This window comes from Macaca thibetana, chromosome Y (genome assembly GCF_024542745.1).
Source record: "Macaca thibetana thibetana isolate TM-01 chromosome Y, ASM2454274v1, whole genome shotgun sequence".
NCBI classification, from domain to species: domain Eukaryota; kingdom Metazoa; phylum Chordata; class Mammalia; order Primates; family Cercopithecidae; genus Macaca; species Macaca thibetana.
Window position 1 is genome coordinate 5,079,426 of NC_065599.1, and position 26,706 is coordinate 5,106,131.

The window sequence follows — 26,706 nt, forward strand, 5'->3', positions numbered from 1 at the left end:
TGTGACTCCTCATATTACTTTTCTGGCACATGTCTGCAAAGGTAGGTTTGGCTTTGCTTACCACATCAGCAAATAGGAATATAGTATGTCTCTGCCACCCAGAGCATGTGCCATTGCAGATGAAGCTTTGGTGCGCACAGAGCCAGAAAGCCCCACCCATGCCTTTGTGCTAACAATGTGCAGAAAATAGTGTATCCTCTCATATTCTTACAATCACTCCTTCTTAGTGGGGTCACAAAGAGGGCATCAAAACATTCTCTGGTTACCATCCTTCCCCAAGCCAACACCATCTTTGGTACAACAGCATAAACAGTCTCTAGTAGGTACCCTCTCACTCCCCTCCCAGCAGCTTTGCTCCTGCCACTGAGATGAAGGCCTAAAGACAGACAGAAACCCCATATCCACATGCACTCTGCTGCAGCTGTGCCAGCTTAGGCCCACAGAGTGGTGGAGTCCAAATGTCAAGGAGTCAGAGAAGACAGTTGAGGCTCAATACAAGTCCCCCAGAGTATGCAGCCTCTGAATTGTGAGCTGAGGATTGCCATCCCCACACCTCCTGAAAAAAATCTCCCAAGTACAAATCCTGCTGGCTGAAAACACCTTATACTACAATAAAGTACTCAAGACCATCAAATAGGATAAAAAAAAATAAAAAATAAAAATAAAAAATTCAAACGTCAGCAAATTCAAAGATAGGCTCACAAAGATGAGACAAAATCATTGCAAAAATGTTGAAAATGCAAAACGCCAGAGTAACTTCTTTCATCCTCAAATTACATTTCCAACAACGCTTAAGATGAGAGAAGTAGAATTCAGAATATGTATAGAAATAAGCTTCAATGAGTTGAAAAGTAAGTTGCAACCCAATGCAAGAAAGGGAAAAACTGCAGAAACTGACAGAAAAAAATAGCCAGTCTGCACAAAAATATGGCCAACCTTATGGAGCTGAAAAACAGAATACAAAAACTTTATAATGTAATCACAAGTATTAACAGCAGAATAGGCCAAGCAGAGAAAAGAATCTCAGCACTTCAAGAATGGTTTTCTAAAATAAGATAGACAAGAATTGTGAAAAAATAATTAAGAGGAAGAAAAAAAAACCCTAAGAAATATGAGATTACGTAAAGAAACCAAATCTATTATTAAAGAGAGTGCCTGAAACCAATGGGGAGAATGAAAACAACTTGAAATACGTATTTTGGGATATCAGCCTTGAGAACTTCCCCAACCTACATAGAGAGGCTAACATTCAAATGCAGGAAATGTGGAGAACCCCAGTAAATACCCCACAAGAAGATTATCCCCAAGATGTGTAATGAAAAGATTCTCAAAGGTCAAAATGCAAGCAAAAAAATGTGTTCAAGCAATCTAGAGACAAAGGCCAGGTCACCTCTAAAAAAAATCCATCAGGCAAACAGAAAACTTTCAGCTGAAGTCCTACAAGTCAAAGGAGACTAGGGACCAATATTCAACATTCTTAAAAAAGATAATTCCAACCCAGAATTTCAAGCCAAAGTACACTTCAAAAGAAAAAATAAATATGATCACATTCAGATAAGCAAACGCTGAGGAAATCTGTTACCACAATACCTGCATTGCAAGAGCTTCTGAAGAAAGCACTAAATAAGAAAAAGACTATTGCCAGACACTATAAAAAAATACTAAAGTACATAAACTGATGACACTATATAGCAACCAGATAAACATAAGTGCAAAATAGCCAACTGAGATCATAGTGACAGAATCAAATATACACATATAAATACCAACCTGAAATGTAAATGGGCTAAATGCCCCAATTAAAAAAACAAAGTGCTAAACTTAATAAAGAATCAAGATTGAATGGTATGCTGTAATCAAGAGACCCATCTCAAGTAAGCTAAAAATAAAGAAAAAAGAAAAACCTATCAAGCAAATCGAAGAAAAAAAAAGTAGGGGTTGCAATCCTAGTTTCTGGTAAAACAGACTTTAAATCAGCATACATTTTTAAAAAAGAGACAAAGAAGGACATTACATAATAGGAAAGGGAAATATATGCACCCAACACAAAAGCAACCAGATTATAAGCAAGCTCTTAGAGACCCTCTACATTATTAAGTGTTTTTAACAGTCATTACCTTTATAGTGCATTTATTCAGTATTAAGTGATGTTGAACACAATATGAGGACTTGGTAAAGGCTTTTCCAAATTTGTACCATTATGGAGCTTCTCTCTGGTATGAATTATTTTATGACTAGTGATGTGTAAGAATGAGCTCAATGCTTTGCCACATTCTTCACAGTTTTAGAGTTTCTCTAAAGTATGAATTGAGGGGTGGGTACAGGCTTTGCCAAGTTCTTCACAGGTGTAGGGTTTCTCTCCAGTATGAATTTTCTTATGTTTGCCAAGGGCAGGAAGCACATAATAGCTATGTGGGTGCAGGTCCCCTGAGATGTTACAATCCGTCTGGTGGGCAGGACCCTGGCAGAAGTGTCACATCACCTGGATGCTGATTTCAGTGACATCAAAACCCACTCTGTGAGCAGAACTTTGGCAAGAGAGGAGACTCACTTCACCTAGGCAATTGGCCTAGATATATGTCACAATGTCTGTTATGTGTATACCAAAGCTGGAGAGGGACCTCATGTTGGTGCTGGACCCAGCAATATATCACAATCTCCCTGTGGTCAGGGCAAAGGAAAAGCAAGGAAACATCATTAGGTGCTGAGCCAAGTGATTTGTTACAATGCATCCTGTTGGCAGAATCCCAAAAGGAGAATCACATCACTTTGGTGCAGTACCCAGTTATGTGTCACAATAGACTGTTAAGTGCAGAGCCAAGGCAGTAGAGGGAGTCACATCACTAACATGATGGACGTGGAATACAGGACACAATTCTCTTTGTAGGTAGGTCTCAGGCAGATAATTCACATCACCTGGGTGATGGTCCCAGTGATATATAAATTGCCTATTTCAGGCAGAGCTAAGGAAGGTGTTATATATTACTTAGGTGCTTGTCCCATGTATGGAACAATTTTATCTGTGGTCTGGACCTAGAGAAAAGAGTCAAATTATTCATGTGCTGGGCAAAGTTAGTTTCCCAATCACATTCTCAGAAAGTTTTAGAAATAAGTTGCACATCCCACACAGGTCCTGGTTTTGTGTATGTAAGTCAATTCTTTATATGAATTGGGTGGAAGCAGAGGAGTAACAATCTCAATAATGAGCAAGATCCATGTATAACAGCCCTAATCCCACTTGAAGATTGTGTTCCAATCAGGGAGTCAAAGCACCCTGTTGAATCATGCTTCAAATGTTACCAAGTCACCTGTGAATCAGATCCATGTATGAGAGTAATTATTTCAACATTTGACTGCTTTTTATGTGTAAGATTTAGTACCTCATTCCCAGGCCCTGTGTATGTGTAAGAATGACAATCATGTCAGCTAGGTGTGCATACAGGAGTCACATTCTTACCGGGTTGCTGGTCTCTGTTTTGAAACTCTTTGAACCATTAAGGCTTTATATAATATACCTGAGTGTTCTCATCTTTCATAAAGTTTATGGAAGTGAGAAACCCAGGATTTTACCTATGGCAGAGACTGCCTATGATAGTCAATATAATTCTACTGCCCAGGTCCAGCTATGAGAGTTATTTTGTGCATGTGTGGTTAACTCAGGTACATGTCACAATTTCACCTGTGAGCAGGGACAAGGCAGGAGAGTCACATCACCTGGTCCTAAGCCAGTGACACAGTATAATCTTATTGTGTGCTGGGCTTAGTCAGAAGATTCGCATCACCTGGGTACAGCCTCAAATAGTATGTCAACAAGTCCACTATAGAAAGAGGAAAAAAAGGGGCAAGTCACTCCACCTAGGTGCTGGGTTCTGCAATATGTAATAACTATTTCTTTTGGCAGCACCTAGAATATGAAGGAGAGTCACAACACCTAGGTTTTGCAATCAGCAGTGTCATAATTTCTTTGGCAAGCAGAACCCAGGCAAGAGAGGAGTCACATGACATAGATGTTAAGTCAAACAAAATTTCACAATGTTGTCTCGGGGAGGGCACAGGCAGGAGAGATAAATCACCTAGGTTATAGGCCCAGAGATATGTGCTAATATCCAACGTTGGTAGGATCCAGGTAGAGAGTCACATTATTAAGATTCTAACCAGTAATATATTACGATTCACCCATGAAAAGGAATTTAAGCAAAAAGTCTCAACACCTGGGTACCAGGACTAGTAATATACCAAAACTTTTGGTCTTTGTGCGTGATACCATTAACTATTATCTGGGTGTGTATATGAGAGCAATGATCTCACATGTTTCCTGAGCTGTTGTATGACACTATCACATTCAAAGGCTTTAGACAGCATGGATGAGAGTTGCAAACCACTCTGAGGCTTATATGCTCATATGGATTCACAATCTGACATACAGTTGTAAACTCAGATATTATAGTCAGCGTCTCTTTGTAGGCTGGTTTCAGGGATGAGATTTATTATTATGCCTGTGAGCTGGATCCAGAAATCAGTCACCATCCCACCTGTGGCCAGATCCACGTATGAATGTCACAATTCTAACTCTGTACTGTATTCACTTACTTGACTCATGACCTTAATAGTGGGGTTTGGAAACGTAGGATGGTGACAACATTTGCTTTCACCTGGGTGAATAGTTGAGAGCTTTAATCTAAATTTTGCTGGTCTCTGTTATAAAATTCTCTGTGCCACCCAAGGAGTTTTTACATTAGGAGTTAGTGTTGTAAAGTTATATGAGCTTGGTACAAATATGAAACCCAAGACCTTATCTTTTGCCCTAAGCCTAGTGAAGAAATGCAAAATATCTCCTATTGTCTGAATCTCAATATAAGTTTGATTTATGCCTGTGAACTGAAGTAAGTTATATGCCATAGTAGCAATTGTGGGCAAAAAGGAAGTAGGGTAACATCACTTAGGTGCTGTGTCAAGCAACAAGTCACAATTCCCTCTATAAGCAGATATACCAATTAGAGTCTCATTAACTGGATGCTGGACTCAGCAATATGACACAATCTCACATGTAGAAAAAAAGCAGCCAGGGGATGAGAGCCAAAACACCTAAAAACGGGCCCAGCATATGTCAAAATGCCACCTGTGGCTCCAGCACAGTCATATAAGTCACATCAACAAGGTGCTAAGCCCAGCAATATGACTTTTTTCTTTCTATAAGCAGGACCCCTCACCCCCGCCCCCCAAAAGTAACATTATTCTGGTGGTAAGCCTGCAATGAGTCAAAATTTCTGTTTGTGGGCATGGTTTGAGAAAAAACAGGAGAGTCAAATAACCTAAGTACTGGGCTCAGCATTATGTCACAATCCTACCACTGTAAAGACCAGGCAGAAAAAAGTGTCACTTCGCTTAATTCATGGGTTCAGAGATATATCCCAATATACCCAGTAAGTAGGGTCCAGGCAGAAAAGGAGAGTCATATGACCTAGGTGCTTCCTTAGTTTTATGTCACACTATATATAACATGTGGGCAGAAACCAGGCCAGAAAACCATATTACCTGGGTACAGCCTCAAGTTAATATGTCACCATGCCCCATGTAGATAGGTTTGAAGGAAAAAAAAAGAGAGACAGAGAGAGAGAATCACACCACCGGGGTGCTGGGCTCAAAAATATGTAATAATTCACTCTCTTGACTGTGTTCAGGACAAAGAGGACAGTCATGTCACCTAGGTTTTGTACTCAGTGGTATGTCACAATTTCTTCAGTTGGCGGGATCCAGCCAGGAGAAGAGAGTCACATTACCTATATGCTATATCTAGCAGTATGTTACAGTGTCCCCTGTGAGCAGTGCACTAACAGAGGAGACATATCACCTAGCCAATAGGCCCAGAGATATGTGAAAATATCACCAGCTTGCAGGGCCTAGGCAGAAAAGTCACATTGTTAGGAATCTGACACAGTGGTATATAACAATGCCCTTATAGAAAGGGATTAAAATCTAAAAATCTCAACACTATGATACTAGGTCAAAAAATATGACACAATCTCTTCATCTTTAAGGGTGACACCATTTATGGTGAGCTAGTTGTGTATATGACAGACACAATATTATGTGTGTGCTGGCCATTGTATGACATTCTCTACAACATCTGAGAACTTTGTGTAACATGGATGAGAGTTGCAAACCTAACGCCTATATGCTTATATGGATTCATGATCTTACACATTACCTAAAACCCAGGTATCTCAGTCAACATCTCTCCTATAGGCTGGCATCAGGGATGAGACAATTATTATGCCTGTTAGCTGGGTCCAGAAATGAGTCACCATTCCACCTGTGGCCAGATTCACTTATGAAAGTCACAATTTCAACTTTGTGCTGTATTCCCTTTATAGATGCAGCACCTGAATATATGTCAAAATGGCCCCTGTGTGCAGGAGGAAGGCAAGAGAATGACTTCACCTTGGTTCTGGGTTCAGAAATATGTCATCATCTCTTTGGTGGTCAGGGCCCAGACAAGAGAGAGGAAACATCACCTAGATGCTGAGCCAAGTGGTGTGTTACAAAGCTCTCTATTGGCAGAACCCTTCCCAAAGAAAGGGTCACATTCTTTGTGTGCAATACCCAGTTTTGTGCCACAGTGCACCACAAGTGCAGGATCAAGGAAGTAGGAGGAAGTCTGATACGTAGAAGTTCCTTTTGTCACATTGTTAAAGGTGATTTATGTATTGTTTAGATGCTTGGTGCACATATGTCACAATTTCAACTGTGCTCTGGTCTAGAAAGGAGAGTCAAAACACTTACATGCTAGGCAAAGTCATGCTGCTCAATTACAATTGGGAATGTTCAGAAATACATTTCACAGTTTTGTACAAAAGTCCTGGCTTCAGTTATGAGAACACCTCCTACCAGTTAGGTTGAAGTACAGGAGACACAATCTCAACAATGGTCAAGTTCCATGTATAAGAGCCCCAATCCCACTTGAAGATTGTGTTCCAGTAGGAGAGTCAAAGCACCACAAGTCTACTGAATCATAGTGTAAACATCACCAAACCACCTGTGGATCAGATTCATTTTGAGAGTAACAATTTCAAGCTTCCACTGCTTATGTGTGTGAGATTTAGTATCTCATTCATAGGCTCGGTGAGAATGACAATCGTGTCAGCTGGGTGTGCATCCAAGAGTCACAATAGCACCTAGTTACTGGTGCCTGTTAATGCACCCTTTGTACCACTCATGCTTTGTGTGATATACCTGAGTAGCATATTTTCTGTGACTTTTTACAGATGGGAGAGGTAGGACTTTAGCAATATCCATAAGACTGTGTATGAGAGTCAAAATATCTCCCCTGCCTGGGTCTAAGTTTGAGAGGTATTTATGTATATGAGCTGAATTTCGGTATATGAGCTGAATTTAGGTATATGTCACAATTTCACCTTTGGACAGAGACAAAATAGAAGAGTCACATCATTTGGGTGCTGAGCCAAGGATACATTATAACCTCCTTTATAGGCAGGACACAGTCAGAAGAGATGTATTACCTGTCTCAAATAATTCTCAAATAATTCCCTCTGTATATGGGGTTGAAAAAATTCTCAAATAATTCCGTCTGTATATGGGGTTGAAAAAATATCGGATAGTTACATTCCCTAGGTGCTGGGCTCAGCAATATGTTGTAATTCCCTCTATTGGCAGGGTCCAAGACAAACAAGAGAATCACATTACCTGTGTTTTTTATTCAGAGGTATGTCACAATTTCTTTAGCCAGCAGGATCCAGCCCCTTAGTTAGCAGGATCCAACCAGGAGAGGAAAGTCAATTACCTAGATGCTAATAGAGTGATATGTCATAGTATTCCCGGTGGGCAGGACACTGGCAGGAGAGAGACATCACCTAGCTGATAGGCCCAGAAATATGTGAAAATATCCACTGTTAGCTGGGTCCAAGCAGAGGAGTCACATTATTATTATTCCAACCCAGCGATATTTCAACATGCACCTATGGGAAAAAATTTAAGACAAAAATTCTCAACACTTGGATACTAGGTTCAGTGATATGACACAATCTCCTCATCTATGAAAGTGACAACTTTGAATTTTACCTGAGCATGTATATTAAAGTCACAATCTCATGTGTGTGTGGGTCCAATGTATGATACTCTCTAAAACATCCGAGGGCTTTATAAAGCCTGCAGTAGAGATGCAAACCTCTCTGAGGCTTACATGTTCATATGGACTCACAGTTTTACATATTGCCCTAAACAAAGGTTTGATAGTCAACATCTCCTTTATATGCAAGGTTAAGGGAGAAGACCCACTATTTTGCCCATTGTCTGGGTCTAGATATGAGTCACCTTCCTACCTGTGGCCAGATCTACATATAAAAGTCACAATTCCAACTTTTTACTGTATTTCTTTGTTAGACTCATGACCTCAAGAGTGGGCATTGTAAATGTGGGATGGTGACAACTTTTAATTTCACCTGGATGTATAACCAAGAGTCCCAATTTGAACATTTTGCTGGGCCCTGTTATGAAACTCTCTATCACCAAAGACTTTATATAAGTCAGTGTTGTAAGCGTCTGTGAATTGGTACAAATATGACACAAATGACTTTACCTATTGCCCTAAGCCTAATGATGACAGGCAAAATATCTTTTATAGGCTGAATCCCAATATAAGTTTGAACATCAAGCCTGTGAACTGAATATGTCATAATCCCATTTGTTGGAAAACAAAACAAAACAAAACAACAACAACAACAACAAAACTATGCAGGAGGGTAAAATCACTTAGGTGCTGTGCCAAGCAATATGTTACATTCTTTCTCTAGGCACGGTATAAAAACTTGTGTCACATTAACTGGATGCTGGCCCCCAGCAATATGACACAATTTTAAATGTGAAAAAAACCCAGTCAAGTTATGATAACCAAAACACCTACATAATGGACTCAAGATGTGACAAAATACATTCAGTGGCTCCAGCACAGAAAGGAGAGTCACATCATAATGGTGCTGGTTCCAGCAATAGGCAATATGTGATAATTTCCTCTTTATGCAGAACTCAGGCTGAATGGTAACATTATCTGTTTGCAGGGATCTGCAATAAGTCAAAATTTCTTTTTTGTGGGCATGGTTCAGGAAAAAGAGGAGAGTCACATATTCTGAGTGCTGGGCTTAGCAATGATAAAAAAAAATCCTCCTATTGTGAAGATTCAGACAAAAAAATCAGAGTCACATCATTCATTGGCTGAGAGATATGTCCCAATGTCCCCAGTAGGCAGGGCTCAGGCATACAAAAAGAATCATATAACCTGATTATTTCTGTAGGAATATATCATAATGTAACATGTGGGAAGAAATCAGGCAGAAGAGCCAAATCACTTGGGAGCTGGGTTCTGAGACATGTCAAAAAGGTCTTTTAGGACAGCACTTAGGCAAGATCTTATCATCACCTAGGTCCAAGTTCTCTGCTTATGCCATAATGCCCCATATGTGTAAGACCCAAGGTGAGAGTCACTTCACCTAGGTGATAGGCCGAGCGATATGTCAAAATGTTCTCTATGAAGCATAGCCCTAGCAAAAGAGTACCATCACCTATATGTCTGGCCTTGCAATATGTCACTCTCTCTCTCTTTTTTTAAATTGCCTATTCCAGAGAGGAGAATTGCATCACCTATGAAGTAGACACAGACATATTTCACAATAATTTTGTTGGGGATGGCACAGGCAAGAATGTAACATCACCTGGATGCTACATCTAGTGATATGTCACAATTCTTACTGAGAGAAGGGCCAAGATAGGAGTGTCACGTCACCTCAAAGTCAGCCAAGACAGCTATCACCATCCCATACATGGGCTGGGACAAGTCTGGGGAGTAAAATTTTCCTTCATTTCAACTTTGGTGAATATGACAAGTATGTGTCTTAGAGTTGCTCTTCTCGAGGAGTATCTTTATGGCATTCTCTGCATTTTCTGAATTTGAATGTTGGCCTGCCTTGCTATGTTCGGGAAGTTCTCCTGGATAACATCCGCCAGAGTGTTTTTCAACTTGTTTCATTTCTCCCGTGACTTTCAGGTACACCAAACAGACGTAGATTTCGTCTTTTCAGATAATCCCATATTTCTTGGCGGCTTTGTTCATTTCTTTTTACTCTTTTTTCTCTAAACTTCTCTTCTCGCTTTATTTCATTCATTTGATCTTCAATCACTGATACCCTATCTTCCAGTTGATCAAGTCGGTTACTGAAGCTTGTGCTTTTGTCACGTAGTTCTCATGTCATGGTTTTCATCTCTATCGGCTCATTTATGGACTTCTCTGTATTGGTTATTCTAGTTAGCCATTTGTCAAATCTTTTTAGAAGGTTTTTAGTTTCTTTGCGCTGGGTTCATAATTCCTCCTTCAGCTCAGAGAAGTTTGATTGTCTGAAGTATTCTTCTTTCAACTCGTCAAATTCTTTCTCCATCCAGCTTTGTTCCATTGCTGGTGAGAAGCTATGTTCCTTTGGAGGAGGAGAGGCACTCTGATTTTTAGAATTTCCAGCTTTTCTGTGCTGCTTTTCCCCGTCTCTGTGGTTTTATCTACCTTTGGTCTTTGATGATGGTGACGTACAGATGGGGTTTTGCTGTGGATGTCCTTTCAGTTTGTTATTTTTCCTTCTAACAGTCAGGACCCTCAGCTGCAGGTCTTTTGGAGTTAGCTCAAGGTCCACTCCAGATCCTGTTTGCCTGGGTATCTGCAGCGGAGGCTGCAGAGGAGTGAATACTGCTGAACAACAAATGTTGCTGTCTGATTGTTCCTCTGGAAGTTTCGTCTAAGAAGTGTACCTGACCATGTGAGGTGTGAGGTGTCAGTCTGCCTCTAGTGGGGGATATCTCCCAGTTAGGCTACTCAGGGGTCAGGGACCTACTGGAGCAGACAATCTGCCCGTTCTCAGATCTCAAAGTCTGTACTGGGAAAACCACTACTCTCTTCAAAGCTGTCAAACAGGGACAATTACATCTGCAGAGGTTTCTGCTGCCTTTTGAATGGCTATGCCCTGTCCCCAGAAGTGTAGTCTACAGAGGCAGGCAGGCCTCCTTGAGCTGTGGTGGGCTCCACCCAGTTCGAGCTTCCCACACACTTTGTTTACCTACTTAAGCCTCAGCAATGGCGGGCACCTCTCCCCCAGCCTCTTTGCCACCTTGCAGTTCGATCTCAGACTGCTGTTCTAGCAATGAGGGAAGTTCCATAGGCGTGGGACCCTCCGAGCCAGTCGTGGGATATAATTTCCTGTTGTGCCATTTGCTAAGACCCTTGGTAAAGTGGAGTATTAGTGTGGGAGTGACCCGATTGTCCAGGTGTTGTATGTCATGGTTTCCCTTGGCTAGGAAAGGGAATTCCCTTCCCCCTTGCACTTCCTGGGTGAGGTGAGCCTCGCCCTGCTTCGGCTCTCACTCATTGGGCGGCACCCACTGTACTGTCCCCATTGTCTGACAAGCCCCCATGAGATGAACCTGGTACCTCAGTTGGAAGTGCAGAAATCACCCATCTTCTGTGTCGCTCATGCTGGGAGCTGGAGGCCGGTGCTGTTCCTATTCGGCCATCTTGGCATGGATCCTCTTATTATCCTATTTAGTTTTACAAGTCCCTTTAGTATTTGGGATATTAACAACTTATCAGATATTAGTGTTTCTGGTTTCCTTCTGTAGGTTGCATTTTCAGTTTGCTGATTGATACTTTTGCAGTCCAGAAGCTTTTCAATTTGACATAGCCTAAAATGTTTATTTTTGTTTCTTATAACTACAGTTTTGTAACATATTTAATAAATTATTTTCAAAACCAGTGGCTAGAAACTTTTCTCCTAGACCTTTTTCTAGAAACCTTTTTATTTCAAGTCTTATGTTTAAGTTATTAATACATTCTAATTTTATATTCAGGATCGGGTAAGATAATGACATGGTTTCCTCCTTTAGCATGTACATATTACTCTTTAGTATGTGGATTCACTTCTGAATATTATTTGTTAAAGAGACTTTTTGTTTTCACATTTTAAAGTTTTGCCTCCCTTTATAAAGATTTATTGTACAGGTATAGGTTATTTCCAGTGAACTTGTTCATTTCATGGGTCACTATGTGTGTTTTTGTGCCTATAGAAACCACCATTACTGTAGCTTGTGATGAATCTTGAAATCAGAAAATGTGATATCTACAGCATTTTCTTCGTCAGGGTTTATTTGGCCACCTAGTGTTGTTGTTGTCGTTGTTGTTTTCTTTTTTTTTCCTTATTATTCTTCTTTGAGTACAATGGATATTGTTGATGATACATGACAATGTGGGGCTTCCTAGGCCCCTTCCTCTTCAGGTATGTAGCTTGAAAATTGTGTTGAGGAGAAATTATCAGTGCAGTGGGAGTTCAGTGCAGCAGGGGATCCCCAGATGCTGAGGCCCTCTCTCTTTCTCTTATGCTCTTTAGCGCTGGTGGTCTCAGGGCTCTTTAATTCATGGAGGCCAATGTGAACAATAAGGTTGACCACCCTGTTGCTGTAGTCAAATTTCTTGTTTATCAAGAACTTCGCTTGACAAAGTAGTCAAGTAAAATGCAAGAACCAGCAACAAAGATGGAAGAGTGGATGTCACCATTGAAGTCAGAGGAGACAACTTGTTCTTCAGTGAAGCCTAGGATGCCCTTGAGAGGTCCCTCCAGTGCTTGTTTCACCGTCTTTTTTATGTTGTCATATTTTGCAGGTTTCTCCTGATGCCACATCAGGCCAGTGACTGACAGATTGATTGTTAGGACACAGAAAATTAAGTCACTAAGCCTCAAATTAAGCTCAAGGATGACCTTGCCTACCGCCTTGGCAGTGCCAGTAGATATAGGAATGATGATCAGAAGAGCCCCATGGTAGACACTATAGTTTACCAGTGGGACCATTCATGGTATTCTGGGTGGCAGTGATGGCAAGGACTGTGGTCATGAGTTTCTCCATGATGCTATATTTGTCATGGATAACCTTCACCGGGGGCCTGAGAACTTGCTGATGCAGACAGTATTGCTGATAATCATGACACTATTTTTACTTTTTACTTATGGTTCATGTACATCACGAATACTAGGGCATCAGTAGAAGAGGCAGAGACTGTAACCCCTTAGGACTTCCGTCTGTGTGAACCCCAGATGCCTCCATGCCAGTGAAGATTCTCTTTGACTCCACAACATCAGTGGTACCTAATATCATTCTATTTGATTTTGGTAGAATCTTTCTCCTGGAAGATGGTGATGGGATTGTAATTGGTGAAAAACTTTCTATTCTCAGTCTTGCTGGTGCGGTAGAACTAGCCATAGGGAGAATCATACTGAAACATGTAGACAATGTCATGTTTCACTGTGAGTGAAGAAGTCATTGATGGTTACAGTATCTACTTTGCCAGAGCTAAAGCATCCCTGGTCACCAGGTGCCTGATACAGCCAAATCTATTTTTTTGACCTTCACTTTCCGCATAGTGTCACAGGAATGAAGCTGGTGCTGCCCAAGACAATGTTACTGTCAAACAAGAGAGGCAGAAAGTTGATATCTGGGTTCCTTTCTTAGTCAATATCAGTGTTTCTTTTTCTAATTTTACGTTTAAAAGGTCCTTGAGATTTTGAAAGTTCCAAGATAAAATCTGTAGGTTGTCTTGCATACTAGAGGCATTTTTGCTGTATTGTCTTCGTTATTGTGAAGACAAAAAGTATTTTCATTTAGTTTTGTTTTTAACTTTTAATAAATATTTTATACTTTTCTGTATACAAATCTTTTACTTCACTTGTTAAAATTTATTTCTAAATGAGGCCATCTCATCCCAGACTCTTCTTGACTCATAGGTTTTTATTTCGAATTCAATGTCTTTATTATTGGTCTGCTCAGGTTTCTATATCTTAATGATCCAGGCTTCATAGATTGTATGGTTTTAGAAAATGTATTTATTTCTAAAAATGTATGTAGGTTATTATATAGAAAGTAATAGAAAAACACCAGTTGATTGCTGCCTAGTCTTGACCAAACCTGACCAAGATGAGTAAGAAGCACATCTTCAGAGCTGTTCCCTAACCATAGCTTCATGACAAACTGTTCAACTGCCCTTTGTATCAGACTTTTTAAATGACCCCATAGATAGTAATCTCATACAATTAGAAATGTTAACCCCAAATGATCTTTAGATAAGGACTCATGCATTTTGCATAGCTACTTATCATACAGAAAACCCAGGTTGGAAGACTACTGTCTGCCTCTCTAATTTCCCTGCTGCTTGCCAGTATTCTATTATGCTGCTTTCTGCCACTACATACTGCTGTTGCATGGTATTGCTTTAAAAATTGTTCCGACATTTCAGTGACAAATGCTCATAACTTTTGAACTCTTCTGTAGCTATGGAGAGGTCCCAGCATAAAAGGTTGTGTTTCCCAGGACAACATTGTGAGTTTTCTCAAATTATGTCCCCAAATCCACTGTTTGAGGCTTTATTACCTTAAGCGAAGTATCCTACTCCCACCGACTTTTGAGTTTCGTGTTGAGGACCTTGCTGCCATCAATTGCACATCCTGGAGCCCATGGAGTAAAAAATGACCTATTTCTTGCTACCAATGACTTTCTGCATACATAGACAACTGAATGCCATGACTCACTATAATGCATTAGAAAGGCAGCTCGTTTCTTCATACAGGGCCCACACAGAGAATACGAGAATATAGCACTTTAGGAATGTGCTGTATGGCTGCTGTGCACCCAGTTTTCTGTTATACCCTGGGTCTCATACTTCTTCAGCAGATGCTCAGTAAGAACACTAATGCCTCCTTAGTAAAATATAAATGATATATGCAGGAAGAGGCCAATGGGAAAAATAGTGTTTCCAATTATAGAAGGATGTGTTTCCCTTTTTACAACACCCTGATCATAAACACAGAAACTAGTGGCAGCATCTGTTTTTTCAAACAACCCTGGTACATGGGCAGGCCCCTGTGAATTGCTGAGTGAATGACAGGGAGCCTACATACTTCACTGACGGCAACATCACTACTGTATGTAGTAGTATCTGCTGGAAGGTGACCCCCTTTCCACCTTTATAACAGCATGGCCCTCACAAAAAGGATGAAACAGGACAATGATATCAGCAAAATGGCAAAGTAGGAGTTATCTGGCTTCAATGACACCCACAGACAAGTGAATCCAGAGGCAACATTATCACGCCGATATTCCAGAACACAAACTGAAGCTGTGACAATTCCTTGGGATGCAGAACAAAGAAAAAAAAAAAAAAAAAAAAAAAAACAGAAGCACGTGGTAAGGGAAATGGTCTTCTTTAATTATAAAGCCCCTTCATCAGGCAAACAAAGTATCCCATGGAGAAAACCCCTATAGATTCAGTCTCTACACTGGAAGAAATAAATTTGAGATGGCTGTCCAAGTTTCCTACTCTCCTAGGTTACTTTGTAAGAATTACCAGGGAGAGAGGAAAACATTTAAATGGATCAAAATTAAGAAGCTATAAAATGTTTTCCCTTTTACTCCTCTTCAAGGTCAAGACAACTCAGCTTAGGTGATGATGTATGTAAACATGTAGCTCCCCATAACTGCCTATGGTTTGCCTGCTGGTTTTGCCAATTTCAGAGATTTAGCACAGGGAGCTTGTTCTGTGTACCCACTTCCAATTTTCTCCATGACACAGTTCCACTCCCTGGCTACCAGACATGAGAAAATCTGACTACCCCTTGAGCATCCACCACACACCTGGCAGCCTTATCAAGATTAAGTAGCATCAGGTAAAAGATGAGTTCATTAAAAAGAAACAAAAGCACAAGTGTAACGAGAAATTATCTTTCTGTTCTTTCTTATTTTGTCATATATTGTTTTAATTTATTCTCACATCTTCATTCATATGCACCTGTTTCTATCTAGCTCCCTTTTATCCTTCTCCTTGCCTGACCATTAACTGTTGGTCCCAGTTAATACAGGCAGAAAACAGTGCACAGTATTCAACAAGACATGGGATGGAGAGATGTCTAATATATCCTACATCTCCAAACACAGTGACACCATTACCACTTTCTCCATATCTAAGACTATAATTATCCACACACCATCTCTATAATTGAATATTTAGCCCTAAGAATTCTTGTTCAGTGAAAGTTCAAGCTGAAATGCTAAAGACTACATCTGGAAAATGTTTTCTACATAAGGGTAAAATACTGAACTTCCTCATAGAGCTTGTAAAGCAGACAGAACAAACAATTCATGAATTGTTTAACAAAGATTATACAAAAACTCATGCAAGTTTAATAATATAAAAAGATGCTTTTGAATTCAAGCAATAGAATCTGCCTCCAGCATTGAGAGTTCAATGTTTAAAGAAAGATTTAAAAATATTTTTATATATTTCCTTATAACTATAAGTATTCTAAGGGAATTAAAAAGTCCTGGGAATTCTTATTCAGTGAGAGTTCAAGCTGAAATGCTAAAGACTGCGTCTGGAAAATGTTTTCTACATAAGGGTAAAGTACTGAACTTCCTCATAGAGCTTGTAAAGCAGACAGAACAAACATTCGTGAATCGATTAACAAAGGTTATACAAAAACTCATGTAAGTTTAATAATAGAAAAAAGATGCTTTTGAATTCAAGCAACAGAATCTGGCTCTGGCATTGAGAGTTCAAGGTTTAAAGAAAGATTTTAAAATATTTTGTATATTTCCTTATAACTATAAGTATTCTAAGGGAATAAAAAAATTAACAAATACTTGGGGTCTTAATTTTTAAAACTTAACGAAGGAAGAATGCATACAAATATGTACAGCAGAATTGCTCTACACAGACTAAATCTCTAATTGAATAAATTAATTTAATCTGTCAATATTTGTCCTCAGGTCTCCAGAGGAGTCCTTGATGGAACTAGAAAAAAGCCTTCATAGGACTCAGGGAATGCATTGAAAACAATGCCCTCATCACATGCTCCAAAATATTCATACATGTCTTCAGTGGCTGATGCAGAAACATCAATCTCTAAAAATTAAAAACAAAAAACAAAAAACAAAAAACAGGAAAGTATATTTCTTCTAAATACAATGAAAATAATAGTCTGCTTTATTTTCTTTAAAACAAGTCAAAAGTTTCAAAAAGAATTGGCGTTGGAAAAATATATTTACTGTACTTAGTGTTTAAGTACTTGTATTGAATCTTATAAAATCATTCAAACATCCTGACGTAGTTGCTGAATACATATAAGTATTTTATTTTAAGTTTATAAAAAGAAACATACTTACAAAATTCCAGGGCATTAAGAATTCTGAAAGTTGCTTCCTATTCCATCGGAAAAAAAGAAAAATAAAAGAAAAGAAAGTAGCTCTTACCTGAGGTGTAACACACTAAAATCTCAAAGCAATTGCTGTTCAGTTGTAAACAAACACACACACTGTCTCCCTTTTTCTCTCCCTCCCTCCTTTCCATCTTCTACCTACATGCAAAATCTATGGTTTTCTAAAAGTCTGGTGGGGTCATGGCTTCTTCTTGCAGTAAAATTTTCTCATTTTTCTTTAGTGATATGGTTGTCCTAACAGTTGGTTGGTTTAACTACCTTGAAGACATAAAAAGAACACACACAAGCTGCACAGATCCATCAGAAAACTTGAGGTTAGTTATGCTTTTGAATTCAAAATTTTACAAACTTTATAAAGTATATGCACATTTTAGATTATCTAACTGAATGTGACCAGTAGGATTTGGGGTAACATTCTGCTATATAACATCCATTTTCTGTAACAAAATGTATAAATATCACATTTAGTAAGATTTATAAAGACAATAAATAGCCTCAGGTCAGTTTTGACTAGGTTTTTCTGCCAAATAACTATTCCTCAAACTTAGCAGAAAAGTTTTCAAATTCAAAGGCTTTTGGATTTGGGATCTGCAGATAGAAGATGATGAATCTGTGAAAGGTTTTAAGGCAATTAATAAAATGCTCTTTTTCTTTGGATTATTTCAAGTTAGAAGGTCAATATTCATATTTTTTATTCATCTGAAGAATTCCAGATAACATCTATGCTGTTTCCAAAGTATTTTATTTTTGAGACAGGGTCTGACTCTGGCACACAGCCTGGAATGCAGTGGAACAATCAGATTTCAAAATAGCCTTGACCTCCTGGGCTATAACAATGCTTACACCTTAGGCTCCTAAGTAGCCGGGACTGCAGACATGCATAATTTTCAGCTTTATTTATTTATTTATTTATTTATTTATTTATTTATTTATTCATTCATTCATTCATTCATTCATTCATTCATTCATTCATTTATTATTTTGTAGATGTTGGGTTTCCCTGTGTTACCTAGGCAGGTCTCAAACTCCTAGGTTCAAGCAATCTTCCTGCTTCAACCTCCAAATGTTTGGGGATGGATTACAAGTGTGAGCTACTGTACGTGTGGCCTGTTTCTAACTATCTTCCAATCTAATCTGTTTTTTGTTTGTTTATTGTGAGATGGAGTCTCACTCTTGTCACCCAGGCTGTAGCGCAGTGGCACGATCTCGGCTCACTACAACCTTTAACTCTCAGGTTCAAGTGATTCTCCTGCCTCAGCCTCCTGAGTAGCTGGGATTACAGGCACATGACATCACACCTGCTATTTTTTTTTTCTGTATTTTTAGTAGAGACAGGGTTTCACCATGTCAGCTGGGCTGCTCTCAAACTCCTGACCTCAGGTGATTCACCTGACTCAGCCTCCCAAAGTGCTAGGATTTCAGGCATGACCAAGCACGGCCAATCAATTTTACTTCCCTAGCATCTAACCATGAAAAGAACATGGCCTTTGGAAGTCAATAGATGTGAATTTGAATCTAGTTTTGTTTGCTTGTTTTTTCACTCAGTGTATGACCTTTTTATAAACTGTACAGCATTCATCTCTCAGGATTGAGAGAAATAATCAATGAAGTAATATTTAAATTACTAACACATGACTGAATAATCCTCATGTTTACAACTCCTAACTCTCTCTTTGCATCCTAAAGTACAACTAATAAACTACAACATCCATCTTTCATCTGTCTTTACTTGCTTCTCTCTGTATCCACTTTTCTTCTCAGACCTTATCAACTTTCTGTCAGGTCCTTATTCAAAAAGATACCCAGTACTACTATCCAGTTCCAAGCATAAGCGCTTCCACTCCCACAAGCCATGTTATCTCAGCATCATGGTTACATCAACCACATCCACATGCACCCATGAACTCAGTTGTTGTTATAATAATCAGTAAAGACACCTCATGTAAATACTTGGTAACCAATTTGTAACTCTGTGGTTTCATACCATCCCAGTATTAATGGTTTAAAGAGATTATGATTGATTATGTTTATGATTATTTACAAGTTCTGAAAAATAAGGGTTTTTTTTTTACTCTCAGTAATATGATCTGAAAACTTTAATGAAATGAAAAATTGGTGTCCATCTGGCATCTATGTCATGAGGACAAAATCAATAGGCTGTCTAAATGCTGGCATTTATTTTATATGGTGACTGAAGCAATAAACTGTTCTCTTCTGTCTCTTCCACTTATGGTCTAGTAGTCCATGCCCATGACTCCTAATCATCTTTTGCAATGCAGAGAAACATAGCAGCACTCATACAACTGAAAATCTTACAGCTATGTCTCCTCAAACTGAAGATGAAAAAGGCTTTATTTTAAAAATATTTTGTTAAGAAAATTCTATAGTTAGTAGATTTTTCCACTTTTTCAAATTTTCACAGGAAAATTCCCTCTGTTGGTTAAAATAAAATAAAGCTAAGCACAGTCTAATTTCTGTACTCTAGAAAAAGAGAAACTGAAGCTGCCAGGAAATTGGCACTTTGAATAACATGCAATATTTTATAGGTTTTGCATACAAGCAAAGTAAAAAAAATGACTACAGTACTACCAAGTACTGCTGAAAAAGTTAGCTGTAGTATTGTCATTATAGTGTACAAAAGTAAACTTCAAATGTGCTAAAGACAGGGACAAAATAATGCGTGTGTGTGTGTGTGTGTGTGTGTGTGTGTGTGTGTGTGTGTGTGTGTAATGCTTTTGTTTTCCCCAAATGGAAGAGTGGTGGAAAGGGAAAAATGGTTGGGACTATTCCCACATCCTTATCACCTCAAATGGTAGAAAAACATAGACTTTTTAACTGGTCATTATAAAAAACATCATTGTCTCAACAGGCATAGCCAGCCTGTTGCCATTCCCAAGGGCTTGCATTTGATATTATTCTCACTTATTTAATTTTATAATTTTAAAATTTTGTGGGTACATAGGAGGTGTATATATTTATGAGTAATATGATATATCTTCATACAGGCATGAAACATAAAATAAATATATTGTGAAGAATAGGGAATCCATCCATTCAAGCAGTTTTCTTCTGAGTTACAAACAATTCAGTTAGAATTTTCAAGTTATTTTAAAATGGACAATTAAGTTATTATTAACTATAGTCACTATCAAATTGTAGGTCTTATTTATTATTCTTAAATACATTTTGTGCATATTGACTTTTCCCACCTTCTCCCTAGCCACTTACTACCCTTCCCAGCCTCTGGTAATCATCCTTATACTCTTATGTATGTCTATGAATTAAATTGTTTTGATATTTACATTGAACAAATAAGTGCAAACATGTAATGTCTCTCTTTCTGTGTCTGGCTAGTTTCACTTAATCTCTAGTTCCAGCTATGTTGTTGCACAGAAATAAATGTTACTTTTTATATCTGAATAGCACTACATTGTGTATATGTATGACATTTTTTAAAATGTATGTATCTGTTGATGGCCACTTAGGTTGCTTTCATATCTTAGCTATGTTAAAGAGTTCTGCAAAAACATGAGTGTGGGTATTTCTTTGTTACATCAGTTTTCTTTTGGTGGATATATAGAGAGCAGCACAATTGCTGAAAACTAAAACAGTTTTATTTTAGTTTTTTGAGAAACCTACAAACTATTCTCCATTGTAGTTGTACTGAGTCACATTTCCACCAGCAGTGTACAAGGGTTCCTTTATCTTCACATTATTGCCAACGTTTGTTATTGACGGTCTTGAATATAAGCCAGTTTAAGTGTAATGAAATTTTATCTCATTGTAGTTTTATTTTGTATTTCTCTAATAATCAGTAATGTTGAGAACCTTTTCAAACATACATTTGTCATTTGTATGTTTTGTTTTGAAAAATGTCTATTCAAATTTTTGCCATTTTTTAATTGAATTCTTTTTTTGGATATAGTATTTTGATCTTCATATAAATTCTGGCTGTTAATCCATTGTCAGATGAGTAGTTTGCAATTGTTTTTCCTTATTCTGTGGCTTCTGTCCTCACTTTGTTAATTTTATCTTCTTCTATGCAGAAGTATTTAACTTGATGTGATCCCATTTGTCCATGTACACTTTAATACTGTGGAGTGTTGCCTTTTTGTTCTCAGCACAATGCTCCCTGTTTATTTTTGCCAACATTGTCTTAAAGGAATTCAATACTTTGAGGTTTCAGATTTAAGTCTTTAATTATTTTGATATGATTATTATATTTAGGAGATAGGGAACTAGTTTTATTCTTCAGCATATGCATATCTACTTTTTCCAGCCCCATTAAGAGATCCTCTTTACCCAGTGTAGGCTCATGGCAAATTTGTTAAAAATGAGTTTACTGTAGGCATGTGGATTTTTTTTCTGAGTTCTCTACTCTGTCCATTGGTGTATGTTTTTGTTTTTACACCAGCACTGTACTGTTGTGGTTACTATAGCTCTGTCCTATAATTTGAAGTCAGGAAATTTTTCCGTTTTTGTTTGTTTGTTAAAGATAGTTTTCACACTTCTGGGTTTTCTGTGGTCCTATATAAATTTTAGAATTGTTTTCCTATTTCTGTGAACGTCATTGGTATTTTGATAAGTATTGCATTGAGCTTGTAGATTACTTTGAGCATATGAACATTTTAAAAATGTTGATTCTTTCTATCCATAAGCATTTAATTGTTTTTGAACATCTGACATCCTCTTCAATTTATCTCACCAGTGGTTTGTAGTTGTTATTATACAAATCTTTCACTCTTTTGTTAGGTTAATTCTTACATAGTTAATAAACAGAGTATTGTAGATATAATCAATTTTTTTCAGAGTGTTCACTATTCCATATAAAAATGCTACTAATTTTTACATGTTGACTTTCTATCCTGCAACTTTACTGAATATATCAATTCTAACAGTTTTCTTTTGGAGTCTTTATGTTTTTCCAAATTTAAGATTGTATCAGTAAAAAAAAGTATAATTGAAATTCTTTCCTTCATATTCAAATATCCTTTTCATCTTTCTTCTGTCTGATTGTTTTAGCCAAGACTTCAAGTACTATATTGAATAACAGTAGTGAAGTCAGCATACTTGTGGTGTTCTAAATGTTAAAGGAAAGTATTTTAGTATTTATCCATTAAGCACAATACTAGCTGTGGGTCTGTTTTACAGAGCTTTTATTATGTTGAGGTATCTTCCTTCTATGCTTAGTTTTTTAGATTTTTGTTCATCAAAGGCAATGTTTAACTTTATCAAATGCTTCTTTAGCATCAGTTGAAATACTTATATAATTTTTACCTTATATTTTGTTGATATGAGGTATTACATTATTTACATACATTAAACCACCCTTGCATCCAAGAGATAATCTTATTTGGTCATAGTGAATAATCCTTCTAATGTGTAGTTAAATTTGGTTTGCTAGTATTTTCTTGAGAATTTTTTGCATCAATATTCATCAGAAATATTGGCTTGTCCTGTAGGGTTTTTTTATTTTATTTTATTTTATTTATCCCCAATGTGTCTTTGGTAGTTATCAGGGTAAAACTGATCTGATAGATGAATTTAGATATAGTTTCTTCTTTTTTGTTTTTGCAATACTTTGGGTAGAGCTGGTATTAGTTCCTGTGTCTAAAAATTTGTGCATTTCTTCCAGATTTTTCAATTAAATTTCATACATTTACTCATAGTAGCTGCTAACAACTCTTTGAATTCTGCAGTATCAGTGAAAATATCTCATTCTTATTTCTGATTTAATTTATTTGAATCTTTTATCTCTTTTCTTGAGTAGTCTGGCTAAATGCTTAGCAATTCTGTTTATGTTTCCATAAAATAGTAACTTTATGTTTTATTAATCTTTATTTTATTTCAACTGTATTTATTTCTACTCTGATATTTATTATTTCTTTTCTTCTGTTAGTTTTGGTTTTGGTTTGTTCTTTTTTTCTAGATTTTTAACATGTCTTATTAAATTGTTTACTTACAATTTCTTTTTCTTTGTTTTTTTTTTTTTTTTTTTTAAGACAGAGGTTTGCTCATGTTGCCTAGGCTGTAGTGCAATGGCATGGCCTCTGTTCAACGCAACCTCTGCCTCCCGGGTTCAAGCTATTATGCTGTCTTAGCCTCCTGAGTAGCTGGGATTACAGGTACATGCAACCATGCTCAGCCAATGTTTGTATTTTTAGTAGAGATGGGGTTTCATTATCTTGGTCAGCCTGCTCTTGAACTCCCGACCTTAGGTGATCGGCCTGCCTCGATCTCCCAAAGTGCTGGGATTGGAGGTATGAGCCACCCCAACCACCTACTTTTAGTGTTTTAACCTAATTTTTGATGTCAGCCATTTAAGCTAAATCTTTCTTCTTTGTACTGCACTGCTATATTCCATAGGTTTTGATGAGTTGTGTTTGCATTATCATTTGTTTAATAATTCTTTTTTAAATTTGTTCAATGACCAGTATGTCATTTGGAAACATGTTCTTCAATTTCTACATATTTCTATCATTTCCAAAATTCCTTTTGTCATCAATTTTCAGTTTTATTTCATTGTGATCTGAGAAGATGCTTGATATTATTTCAATTATTTTCAATGCTTCTGTACCTGTTTTGTAACCATAATATTGTCTGTCCTTGAGAATAATCTATGTGCAAAGGAAAAGAAAGTATATTCTGCAGTCATTAAACATTCTTTAAATATTCAAAGAATATTAAATATTAATTATTCAAAATATTAGTTATTAACTATTCAAAAATATTATTCAGACTATTAAATATTAAATATTCAAAGAATATTTAAAAATATTCTTTGTATTATATCTATTAAGCCTATCATGCAGATTAAATATGATGTGTCTTTGTTGTTTATTTTTTCACAGGAGGATCTGTCTGATGATTAAAGTGCTGTGTTACTGTCTCAAGCTGCTATTGTGTTGGGGCCTCTCTGTTTATCTCCGATAAATCTGCTTTATATATCTGGCTGTTCCAGTGTTGGGTGCATATATATCTAACATTGTTAGATTTGCGAATTGACATCTTTATTATTACATACTGACATTATTTGCATTTTCTTACAGTTTTTGTCTCAAATATATTTTGTTTAATATAAGTATAACTACTTCTGCTGTTTTACTCAGTCAACTCTGTCTTTTGATTGGATTTTGTCCGTTTATATTAAATGTTGTTATTAATAGCTGGAAACTACTGCTTCCTTGTTACTTGTTTTCTGATCTTTTTTTCTTGTTTTCTGTATTTCTTTATTGAAGGTGATTTTCTCTCATGAGGTAATTTAGTTCCTTGCCTTTAATTTTTTTGTGTCTTCATTATATGCTTATGGATTTGACTTTACTATAGACTTGAAAACATCATCTTATTACCCATTATTTCAAATTAATAACAACTTACTGCATAAACAAAAAATGATTTGTTGTAAACTGAAGTTTCTTATTGATGCTGGATATTATCCTTTATCAGATGCATACTTTGAAAAATTTTTCTTCCATTCTATAGGTAGTCTTTTTATTCATTCCTAGTTGTCTTTTTTCTCCTGTGCAGAAGCACCTTAGTTTAATGAGATTCCATTTTTCAAGTTTTGCTTTTGTTGCAATTGCTTTATCATAAAATCTTTGCCCATGCCTATATCCTGAATAGTATTGCCTAGGAAGTAGGCTAGTCACCTAAAAAGACACTTTTAAAATGAAGTCATACAAGTGGCAAACAATTACATGAAAAGCTCAACATCCCTGATCATTAGTGAAATTCAAGGAAAAGGAATGTTTATACACTGTTGGTGGGAGTGTAAATTAGTTCAACCATTGTAAAAGACAGTTTAGTAATTCCTCGGATTAAAGACATTACTACAGAACCCAGCAATTCTATTACTGGGTATATATCCAAAGGAATATAAAGTGTTCCATTATGAAGACACATCCACACATAGGCCTACCACAGAACTTCTTACAGTAGCAAAGATATGGAATCAACCTAATGTCCATCAGTATTACACTGGACAAAGAAAATGTGCTACATATAAACCATGGAATAATATGTAGCCATAAAAAAGAATGAGATTATGTTTTTCATATAAACTTAGATGAAGCTGGAGACCATTATCCTCAACAAAATAATAGAGGAGAAGAAAACCAGATACTGTCATAGGCTCCTTCAGGTGTTGCTTCACCAGCCTGAAACCTCCAAAGCCAGTGGCGCCTTTGCTTGAGTGTTGCTCATGTACATTGGGGTTGTTCCACCCCATCAACCAGGCAGTCTGCACTTGGCACATGCTACTGGTCTGGACCCCATGATTGCCAAGGGCAAACCAGGTGCAAAGTGTTGAGGGGTGTGTAAGTAAGCATGGGATGTAGCCACTGTACATAGCCAGGAATGCTGGATGCTGCAGTGGGGCATGCAGTTCCAGGTCCTGATACAGACACTGAATCCACGTGAAGCTATGGCTGGAGGAGGCATACCGCAAGTGGCTTCTGCTGCAGGAATCAGAGAACCTTGTGGTGTCCAAAATCATGGGGACACCAGGAAGTAAAGAGGCCCAAAGTGGTGTGTTACAGCATGTCACAGTCCTGGCCCAGGTAGCCCTGAGGTCTGGGCTGGTCGCAGCTCTTCTCTTTCTCACTGCCCACATTGTGACCAGTGACACAGGGGGTGCAGGGCGATTGGGGCTGTTTCAGCCCACTTGTGTTACTGCTCTCTCAGACCTGCCACCCTGCTCGAGTCCAGGGATCCTGGGCCGCCCAGGTCTAACACTGCTTCCTGTCACATGAGATGACAGCCCAGCACAAATACAGTATGGAAGGCTATCATGTTATAGCACTGGTTTGGGGAATCTCAAGGTCTGGGCCCCTAGAAGGGTCACCACTCTTTACTCTTGCAGTCTCGAGCATGTCACAGTTCAGAGCTTGGCAAGCCACCTAGGAGAGTGTTACAGCTCTTTTTGCCCCTGTGGCTCAGTGGATCCTGAAGGCTTGTCAAGCATCCAGGAAGAATGAGGCTATGTGAACAACTGGAGAGTGAGCAAAGCAGAGAACAGCTTCACTGGGGCAACTGTACAGCTCTCAGCACAAAGCTCTTATTCCAAAAAGGAAGAACACTTGAGATCAGGAGTTTGAGAACATCCTGCCAGCATGGTGAAATCCCATTACTATGAAAACAATACAAAAATTAGCTGGCTGTAGTGGTGCACACGTGCAATCCCAGCTACTTGGGAGGCTAAGGTAGGAGAATGACTTGAACCCAGATGGTGGAGGTTGCAGTAAGCTGAGATCATGCCACTGCACTCCATCCTAGGCAACACAGAGCAAGGCTCAATCTCTAAAAAAGGCATGTAGAAAGATATTCTACATGAGATTAGAGAATGGCGAGGACAAGCTAGAAGAATGGGACCATGAGAAGATTAATGTTTCTTCAAATGAGA